At 45.0% G+C, this 10,421-nt stretch overlaps 1 long non-coding RNA gene across 1 annotated transcript; it reads right to left on the reverse strand.

The window, feature by feature from the left end:
• Positions 1 to 1,374: 1,374 nt before the first annotated feature.
• Positions 1,375 to 2,483, reverse strand: LOC122049617. The gene is made up of 3 exons (XR_006131004.1): positions 2,444 to 2,483; positions 1,518 to 1,562; positions 1,375 to 1,447 (listed from the first exon to the last, which is right to left on the reverse strand). It is a non-coding gene; the product is annotated as an uncharacterized LOC122049617 (long non-coding RNA).
• Positions 2,484 to 10,421: the final 7,938 nt, after the last annotated feature.

Consider the following 10,421-nt stretch of genomic DNA (forward strand, 5'->3'; position numbering starts at 1 on the left):
AATACCTGTAACTGGTGATGACTAAACAAATGAAGGATTCCATATTCCAAAGAAGCAACTAATTCTACAAGTGCATCACGATGATCTTTAAATTGCCCGTTTTAGCAAGAGAAACTAACACCTATTGGTGAACAAAAAAGGACCAATAAAGATTTGTAACACCATGGTGTATGTCAAGGAACACAGATAGCACAGAAATAAAAAAGTATCGAGGTTGAGATTCTAATTAACCTGCATACAACGAAGAATAATTTATGGTAGACAACACCTACGATTAAGCCCTTTCGCTATGTAATTAGTAGGGTTTATCAATAGATCTTCCTTGAAATACCAAGCATCAAGCCGAAATATCTCCATTCTCACTCTAGGTTGAAACCGGTTAAGCTCACCTAATAGATAAATTATTGACCTTCTCACAAGAAAATAACAATAGTGCATATTTAGTGGATTATGATACCAACACTATGTGAAAATGTGCAATATATTTCTGATATTATTCGAAGTAATAGGTAGATAATTATCGAAGTAGATGCACGTGAAGTAAAAAAGGTAAGTTTATTACTTCGTCATAAAAGTACCGAAGTCTTTTGCCAATCTAAAAATTGTGTAACCAGTTCAAAATTAAACCGATTTCGAAGTAAAAAATCTCTTTTACTTCAGTGGTTCCTTAAAAGCACCGAAGTAGTTGATTATATATGACTTCACTTGTTACATTAATTGACGAAGTAAAATATTTATACGGCTCCACATTAAACACAAAATATAAAACAAAGCAAGAGAACCTTAAAAGAGCAAATTCCACTAGTCCTCCAAGTATGTGCAATATTATTTCAACCATAAAGGATAGATACCACTACATCTCACATACGAAATAGAAGAAAAAGAGTTACCCCAAGCAAAACTTCAAAGATAATGTAGATCACAAGATAACAATAACGTGTAGTTAACAAGAACCTATATATGTTTAATCCACTTGAAAATTTTCATTTATAAAAGAGAAAAATCCAATAGTACTCATCCAAGTATGTTTTCTATTGTTTTGACCAAAAAAAGATAGAGACCACTTCATGGTATACGCCTCACAGAAGATAAAGAGTTACTCCAAGAAAAACTTCTATGTTTAGTCCACTTGCGAAATTTAATTTTACTAGAGCTTAAACATTTAGAAATTTAGCCAAGGAAAAATTTTAAAGTAAGCATACTCAAAATATTTGCATGCTAAGATCCTTTAAGTATCTAGAAAAGCACAGGAATATAAGTTAAAATGTTAGGGTATATGAATGCAATTTATTTAAAATACAAACTTTATCATCTTCTCAACTTGTTTTGCCACATTATATTCCAAATCTGCATACTTTTGTTTCGCTCGTCCAAATTTAGCTAACTTTTTGGATTCCAAAATGCTTGGAAGAAGATAAAGCTGATAATCTTCATGTAATAGATCATACTGTATGAAAAATGTTAAAATCTGCTTAGAAATTTTAACCCAAATACACTATAGTACAACGCTTACCTACCTCATCTCTAAACAAAGTTAGAACCAAGTGTTCCTTCAATACTACCTGAAACAAAAATGATGGTATTTGTTAAGAAAAGGGAAGAGAACATTTATTTTGAACTTGTTTGAACTTGGATGCACTGATAAAAAACTATAATGATAATAATTAAAGAAAAATAACTTTCTCATTAAGGCAAGTAAGGTATATCAAAGTTCAACTTATACAAGAAGGATTATATGACACGCATATTGCCTCATATAAGAATTTTCATGGAGAGGAATATTCAGAATAAGAAAAGATTTAATACCACATGATAAGCAAATAAGTGACAATGGATGCTCATAAGAGATGTCATGTGCAAGAAATTTTTTTGTTTAACAAAGATATAATCATCCTCTTTTCCTTTTAGCCTCATGAAGCAAAGCAGACAATCAAAATCTATATGCCCAAGATACGATAATTACATTAACAATTACCAAGATTACTTGCAGGTGAAGCATGCACATCACCTATAATTTTTGTAGAATACTTCAGGGAACAAATTAGTTAATCAAGTCTGAAGGAAGATAAAACAAAGCAAACATTTGACAGAAAATGCCTTTTGAACAACAATCTTCATACATCTGCATCTAGTTAAATTTAGACATGTGTTCCAAACCTATTCCATAGCCATTAAATTAGAGAATTGAACAACAGGCATTAACTATATAGTAGCTTAGTAGGAGCATACATTTTTCAGTAAACTATTAAATAGCCTAGATATCTAGGAATTCATGAAGAAGTATTCTTGACCTAATTGCTTGTAAACTTGAACTAGTGGTGTTATGATAGATATAGAGTTAGCTATGGATAGTGGTATTTTTTCTCTCTATGACAAAGTTCTTTCATTGTAGCCTTGATGTTTAGGAAGGACCTTAGGCCTTTGGAGAGCCTACTCTCTGTACCTTAGCCATGTGAGCTTTTGAATTGGCTACGATTTGACCACAAGATGCACTCTTTATATTTGCAGAATCAGCTGTCAAAACCATATATTGACTTTTTAATCTGAAAGAAAAGAAATGTGATAAATAGCAAACTGTGGTCAGTGCATGCATGCATCAAAAGAAAAGCATCAAAGCACTATAATTAAAACTATGGAAACGTAACAAAAGATAACATGTCTAACTTATGCCAGTCTCCATATTTACACAAGTACAAAAGATAAAATAGATAGAATACCTATTCTGGTCTATCCAATTAAAATGCATTGCATAAATACAAATATTGATAGAAAAAAGAACAAACACATCCTGTTTCACTTAGATTAGCTTATAACCACCAATGCAACTTCTATATGGTATATGATAAACCAAGACCAACGAAGCACAACTTGTTTAGCTGAACCCCAATCAGAAAATATGCCTGCAAATATTTTTTTTATGTTTTTGCCACTATAATCCTAGTAAGCATATGAACTGGAATTGAGTGAGTGATTTGTGTGGTTGGTATAGTGAAAGGAAGTGCCGGATTTTGATAATATTCTTCAAAGATGATAAAACATTGAAATTACTTGATTATAACTGCAAAGTTTGGATTTCCTTAATTCATCCCTAGGCGGTGAAGGAGATAACACTCAGGAAAGATAGTGTGATATCAAAATAAAACATGACCATAAAAATCAAAACCTACATTCTACAATATGCAAGACGGAGAACGAAGTGTGAAATGATATCTTTGTTCATGACCTCTGATGGATCTTGATGCCTCATATGTGCCCTCCATAGTTCAGTTACCTAATTTTCCCAAAATAAAACATATATTTAAAAGTAAAATGAGCTATCCAAACAAAATCACACGCAATACCAATTTCTCCATCTCTTCGGGCCTTTTTCCTCTGGGCAAACCATCTGAAATACCTTGCAGGACTTCATGAAAACAATCAAATATAAGTTACCAACAAAGCCAAACAGACACAGGATAGGGAAGTTGATCAAGGAGGGGAGGTATACAACGAACCACAAACCCTAGAAATGGGAAAAGATGAGGTTTTGCAAGGTACCTCGGAGGCGATCTATGGCGTAGAGTTCAAAACCTTCCATCCGGACCTCGAGGGAGTATACAACGAACTACAAACCCTAGAAATGGGAAAAGATGAGGTTTTGCAAGGTACCTCGGAGGCGATCTATGGCGTAGAGTTCAAAATCTTCCAGTCGGACCTCGAGAGAGTATACAACGAACCACAAACCCTAGAAATGGGAAAAGATGAGGTTTTGCAAGGTACCTCGGAGGCGATCTATGCCGTAGAGTTCAAAATCTTCCAGCCGGACCTCGAGCGCAAGCGCGGAGCGGTAGAAAGAGAGTTTAGCCGACGTTGTCGAGGCGGCAGCATGAGTCGATTCCCTCTGTGATCGAACAATCTCCATTCCCTACGTCTCTGAATGCTCCGACAGCTGAGGACTCGGGGGTTATTCGTGTGAGGGTTTGGGCGGATTTGTGGGAAAACTAGAAAAGGTAGAAAGTCGTGTGTTGATCCTGATCGGAGAGGAAGGGGCCTCAATCTAGGAAGGGAAAGAGGGAGATGAGGCTGAGAGAGATGGCTGGACGGCCAGCGACGAGGAGGAAAGTGGTGGTGGAGTCTTGATGGTATACGGTGGACAGCGCGATATAGGTTTAGGTTTGGAGGGAAGAATGAAATGTTGCAAATTTTGGCTAAGTATTGGTGGAAAAATTAAAATATTTTATTTTGGTTCATTAACACCGGGTTTTAAAAACCGTTGTTAAAATCGGTGTCTATTAATGAAAAAAAGGCGCTCATAGACGTCGCCTAAAAAATCGATGTCTATGAGCTAAAATATGCGCTCATAGACACCGGTTTTTGGAAAAATCTGTGTAAAATACTCAAAGACATCGGTTTTTGCTTAAAACTGTTGTTGTTCCACTGATGTCTATGAGGGTTTTTGTTGTAGTGGTAGCAGGCTACCGGGGTATGCTCCTCAACCTACTACATGACTATTTAACTTGGTTCTTGATATTATTTCGTTTGAGCGCAGAACTGGGTGGAGAACATCGTGGTCAGCAATCGCCTGGCTGCGCTGGAGGAAGAGTTGAAGAAGCTTCAAATTTCCGGAGGGGCGCCGGCTTAGGGGCCCTCATATGCCACGCTTCGGTCTGAGCTGAACAAAACGGAGAAACTGCTGGCGGCCGAGCGACACAAGTCTTCTGGCCTGGAGACCAAGGTAGCTGGGCTTGAAGCCCAGGTTAAGTCTCACGACCAGGAGATGAAGCTAGCGACCAATTGGAAAAATAGGGCCATTACTGACTTAGAGGCGAAGAATGTGCAGGCCCGAGCACTGGAACAATGCCTCCAAGAATTGGCTGGCCTGTTATCCACCGAGCAAGAGAGCCGATCGGCTGTTGAAGCTAAACTTCAAGGAGATAAGAAGGATCTCCAAGACGCTCTCGAAGCTGCCCAAGCTGCACTTAAAGAATACCAAGACGGTGAATCAGGCCTCTTCGCAGTAATGAAGTAGAACTATTTCCTCTCGGATGAATTTGGCGAGAAGTTTAGTGATCGGCTAGTCCTGGCCTTTGAGGAAGCCATCCGGGCGACAACTGTCTATCTGAAGGCTAAGGGCCATCTCCCGGAGACGGCCTCTATACCTCCAAAAGACCTGGCCGGCCTGCTAGAAATCATCCCCGAGCCCATCTTCGATGTCCTGGAGTGAGGAGCGCCTTTAGCTTGTCTTTGTCTATGTTTTGAAGTTTCATCTGTATGCTCGCCGTTCCGCGAGTTAATATTATCCGCTTTAATCTTACTTTTAGCCTGCTTGTCTTTGTATTTTTAGACGACGAGTCGATATAAAAACTCTGATTCTGTTGATGTTACTTCTTCGAACGCATTCTTTCCGAGCGGCATTCGGTAGTCTTCGAGCCGGGGGGTTTATAGTCGCTGGTCCGACTCTAGGATTTAACGTCGCCGCTCGACGGTCTTCAGGCCGGGGGGTTTATAGTCGCCGGTCCGACTCTGGGATTTAACGTTGTCGCCCAACGGTCTTCGGGCCGGGGGGTTTATAGTCGCCGGTCCGACTCTGGGATTTAACGTCGCCGCTCGACGGTCTTCGTTCGGCATAAATTGTTCCTTTGATTTTACTCCTGCGGTCAAAAGATACAACGGGATTGAACATTATGAGTTACAATGGCACACCTTTCACCCAGCTCAGTACGGCTGGAGGTGATTTGCGCTCCACGGTCGCTCTAGGTTCCGTCCATCTTCATCCTCTTGGTAATAGGCACCCGAATGGAGCTTTTCTACAATCTTGAACGGCCCGGCCCAAGGAGCTCCCAGCTAGGTCACGTTGCCGACTGGCTTGACTTTCTTCCAGACGAGATCGCCGACCTGAAAAGATCTGGGAATTACCCGTCTGTTGTAGTTTTGCTTCATCCTCTGCCGATACGCCATCAACCGAACGACGGCTTTGGCTCACGTCTCGTCCACCAAGTCCAGCTCCAAATCCCTCCGCTCAGCATTGTTCTCGTCGTAGACTTTGATCCGATCGGATTCTATCCCGACTTCTACCGGGAGGATGTCTTCTCCACCGTACACCAGGTGAAAGGGGGTCGCTCCTGTTCCCTCCTTGGGCGTCGTTCGGAGCGCCCATAATACCCCGGGCAGCTCGTCTACCCAACTGCCACCTTCATAGTTGAGCCGAGCCCGGAGAACTCGTAAGATCTCCCGATTGGTGACTTCGGCTTGCCCGTTACTTTGGGGATATGCTACAGAGGTGAAGGCTTGCCGAATGTCGTACCCCTCACACCATTCCTTGAGCTGCTGACCCGAGAACTGCCTCCCATTATAGGAGATGAGCCGCCGCGGGATGCCGAATCGACAAATGATATGTTGTCATATAAATTTCTTGACCATTTCCTCGGTTATTTTAGCTAGTGGCTCGGCTTCAATCCACTTGGAAAAATAGTCCACTTCTACTAGCAAGAAATTTCGCTGTCCGGTCGCCATTCGAAATGGTCCCACAATGTCCATGCCCCATTGATTGAACGGGCAGGACACCGTGGAAGTTTTTAATTCTTCCGTGGGACGATGTGAGAAACTGTGGTATCGTTGGCAGGATAAGCATGTGGCGACTGTCCGGGCGGCGTCCTCCTGTAAAGTTGGCCTAAAACAGTCGGCCAAAAGAATCTTTCTTGCCAACGAACGACCGCCCGGATGCCCGCCACATGAGCCTTAGTGTACTTCTTGCAAAATGCAGTCCACATCCTCCGGGCTGACGTATTTAAGCAGAGGCCTGGAGAACACCTTTTTGTAGAGCTGGTCGCCAATGAGGACGAACCGACCAGATCTTCTTCTGAGCAGATGTGCCTCCGACCGATCGGACGGCGTTGTTCCGGACTTCAGAAACTCAATTATAGTCGTTCGCCAGTCATTTGGGAATGTGAGTCCCTCCATCCGATTGATGTGGGCAACCAAGGACACTTGCTCGACTGTCTGCTCAATGACGATTGGTGATATCGAACTGGCTAGCTTAGCCAGTTCATCTGCAGCCTGATTGGCCACGCAGGGGATCTTCTGTACCACCACCTCTTGGAAACCAGCCCTTAGTTTGGTGAAGGCTTCCGCATAAAGCTTTAGCCTAACGTTGCTTATCTCAAATGCTCCCGAAAGTTGCTGAGCGGCCAACTGTGAGTCTAAATGAATTAAAACATTGCTAGCTCCCACATGCCGAGCAGCCTGCAAACCTGCTATAAGCGCCTCATACTCTGCTTCATTGTTGGTTGCTTTGTAGTTCAGCCGTACGGATAGGTGCATCCGTTCTCCGTGGGGGGAGACCAGCAGCACGCCTACTCCACTCCCCTGCCGAGTGGACGATTCATCTATATACACCTTCCAGGTGGCTTCGGGCTCGGGATTTTGTACCTCAGTGATGAAGTCTGCTAACGACTGTGCCTTGATTGCCGTCCGGGGCTGATACTGTATGTCAAACTCGCTAAGCTCTGTGGTCCATTTGATCAACCGCACGGACGCCTTAGGGTTCAGCAGAACTCGGCTTAAGGGGCTATTCGTCATGACGATGATCGTATGCCCCAGGAAATAGGGTCGGAGCCTTCGAGCGGCTAGAACAAGTGCGAAGGCAAGTTTCTCAAGATCAGTGTAGCGGGACTCAACATCCTTTAGAATGTGACTAAGGAAATACACCGGCTGTTCTTCGTCGTTCTGCCGGACTAGCGCTGAACCGACCGCGTGCTCGGTTGAAGACAAATAAATGCGGAGAGGCTCGCCGACAGATGGCTTAGGTAATATAGGTAATGAGTTTAGGTAGGTCTTCAATTCTTCGAACACTCGGTCACACTCTTCGTCCCATTGGAATTTAGTTGCCCGGCGCAGGATCTTGAAGAAGGGCATGCTCCGATCGGCCGTCCGGGAGATGAACCGGGATAGCGCTGTTATGCGGCCCGTAAGGTGCTAGACTTCCTTCAAGTTTCTGGGCGGCAGCATATCCTGTAACACTTTGACCTTGCTAGCGTTGGCCTCAATGCCTCGCTCGGTGACTATGTAGCCTAGGAAACGACCACTTTTTGCTCCGAACAGGCACTTCTGTGAGTTCAACTTGATCCCATATGCCCATAATGTCTGGAAAGTTTCCTCTATATCTGCACAGAGGTCGACCGCTCGGAATGATTTAATGAGTATATCATCAACATATACCTCTAGGTTTCGCCCGATCTGCTTCCGGAACACCCTGTTCATGAGTCGTTGGTACGTAGCCCCTGTGTTCTTCAATCCGAACGGCATGACGTTGTAGCAATAAGTGCTGTCTACCGCGATGAAACTGACCTTCTCTTGATCCTCCCGGGCGAGTGGCACCTGGTGATAACCCTGATATGCATCTAGCATGCATATCAGTTTGCACCCGACGGTCGAATCCACCATTTGGTCAATCCGGGGCAGTAGGTAAAAATCCTTCGGACATGCCTTGTTAAGGTCACGGAAGTCGATGCAAACTCTCCATTTGTTGTCGGACTTGGAGACTAGCACCACATTTGCGAGCCAGCTTGGGAACTGCACTTCGCGTATGTGGTCGGCTTCCAGAAGCTTCTCGACTTCCGCTCGTATTATGACGTTCTGCTCGGCACTATAATCCCGCTTCCTCTTCTTGATGGGCCGAGCGTCCGGCCGGACATGTAGCTCGTGCTGTGTGACGCTCGGCGAGATTCCTGGCAGCTCGTGCGTCGACCACGCGAAGACATCATGGTTTTGTTGGAGACATCTGGTCAGCTCCTCCTTCTGGCTTGCCTCCATGTCGGAGGCTATGAACGTCGTGGCCTCCGATCGAGCCAGATTAATCTGTACCTCCTCCTTTTCTTCATAAACAAAAGTAGGCAGCTTCTCGGTTATAGTTTTTACCTTGATACGGGGGGCCTTCCGAGTGGATCTCGCCTCTGCTCGCACCATCTCCACATAGCAACGTCGCGCTGCCAACTGATCACCTTTAACTTCTCCCACTCGGTCTTCCACGGGGAATTTGATCTTCTGGTGGAAAGTTGAGATGACTGCCCGAAACTCTTTGAGAGCCGGTCGGCCCAAAATGACATTGTACGCTGAGGGAGCGTCCACAACGATGAAGTTAGCAGTCCACGTCCTTCTGAGTGGCTCTTCCCCGAGCGAAATGACCAACTTAATCTGACCGACTGGTTGAACCTCGTTACCCGTGAATCCGAACAAGGGTGTGGTCATCGGTAGTAGCTCCGCCCTGTCGATCTGGAGCTGGTCGAAAGCTTTCTTGAAGATGATGTTGACCGAACTCCCTGTGTCAATAAAGATGCGATGGATAGTGTAGTTTGCTATTACCACTTGGATGATGAGGGCATCATCGTGCGACACTTCGATTCCCTCGAGGTCGCCGGGACCAAAGCTGATCACCAGCCCGCTCGCCTTCTCTTGGCTGCATCCTACAGCATGTATCTCCAGTCGTCGGGCATACGACTTGCGGGCTCGGTTGGAGTCACCACTGGTTGGCCCACCTGCGATAATGTTGATTTCCCCCCAGCGGAATTACTTCTATTTTCTTCCTCCCGAGCAGATGGTCTGGCTTGCTCGCAGGAGACTCAAGGGTTGGCCCTTGGCTGGTGCTGTTGCTGCTGATGGAGGTGCTGCTCGGGTGAACGCCTAACTATTCGTCGCTCAGCGTGCTGATGATGAGCTCGCCTGTCCGGTGAAGGTGACCAGCGGCGATAGATCCTCGGCTCAGGTTGGCTGACCGGGGGGAGACTCCGACAGTCTCGAGTGTTATGGGTGGCTGATTGATGTATTTTGCAAAACATGGGCATCCATACCTTGCCTTTTTGTCAAGGCCGCTCAGCCGTAATGTGCTGAACGGCTGGTGCCCTGGAATCTTAAGGTGGTCTCATCCCCTCGGCATGCGGTCCTTTTGGCGGTTGCTGGTTGATGTGTGTTCTCCATTCGGTTTGGGCTGGCGGCTCGCCCGGCGCTTCCTTCTTTCGGGCCGCCTGCGCTTCCTCCATATTAATATACTCACTTGCCTTTTTCAGCATGTGGTCGTAATCGCGAGGCGGCTTCCTGATGAGCGAGCGGAAAAAGTCCCCGTCGACTAAGCCTTGTGTAAAAGCATGCATCATTGTCTCAGACGAGATCGAGGGGATGTCCATAGCTGCTTGGTTGAAGCGCTGGATGTAGGCTCGGAGAGTTTCTCTAGACCCTTGCTTCATGGAAAAGAGGTTGACACTAGTCTTCTGATAGCGTCGGCTGCTGGCAAAGTGATGGAGGAATGCCGTTCGGAAATCTCTTAAGCTCTTAATTGATCCGTCCGGCAACCTCCGGAACCAACGTTGAGCCAAACCGGACAATGTAGTAAGGAAGACTCTGCATTTGACTCCGTCGGTGTATTGATGAAGAGTGGCAGCATTATCGAA

This window comes from Zingiber officinale, chromosome 2B, assembly GCF_018446385.1.
Source record: "Zingiber officinale cultivar Zhangliang chromosome 2B, Zo_v1.1, whole genome shotgun sequence".
Classification (NCBI taxonomy): domain Eukaryota; kingdom Viridiplantae; phylum Streptophyta; class Magnoliopsida; order Zingiberales; family Zingiberaceae; genus Zingiber; species Zingiber officinale.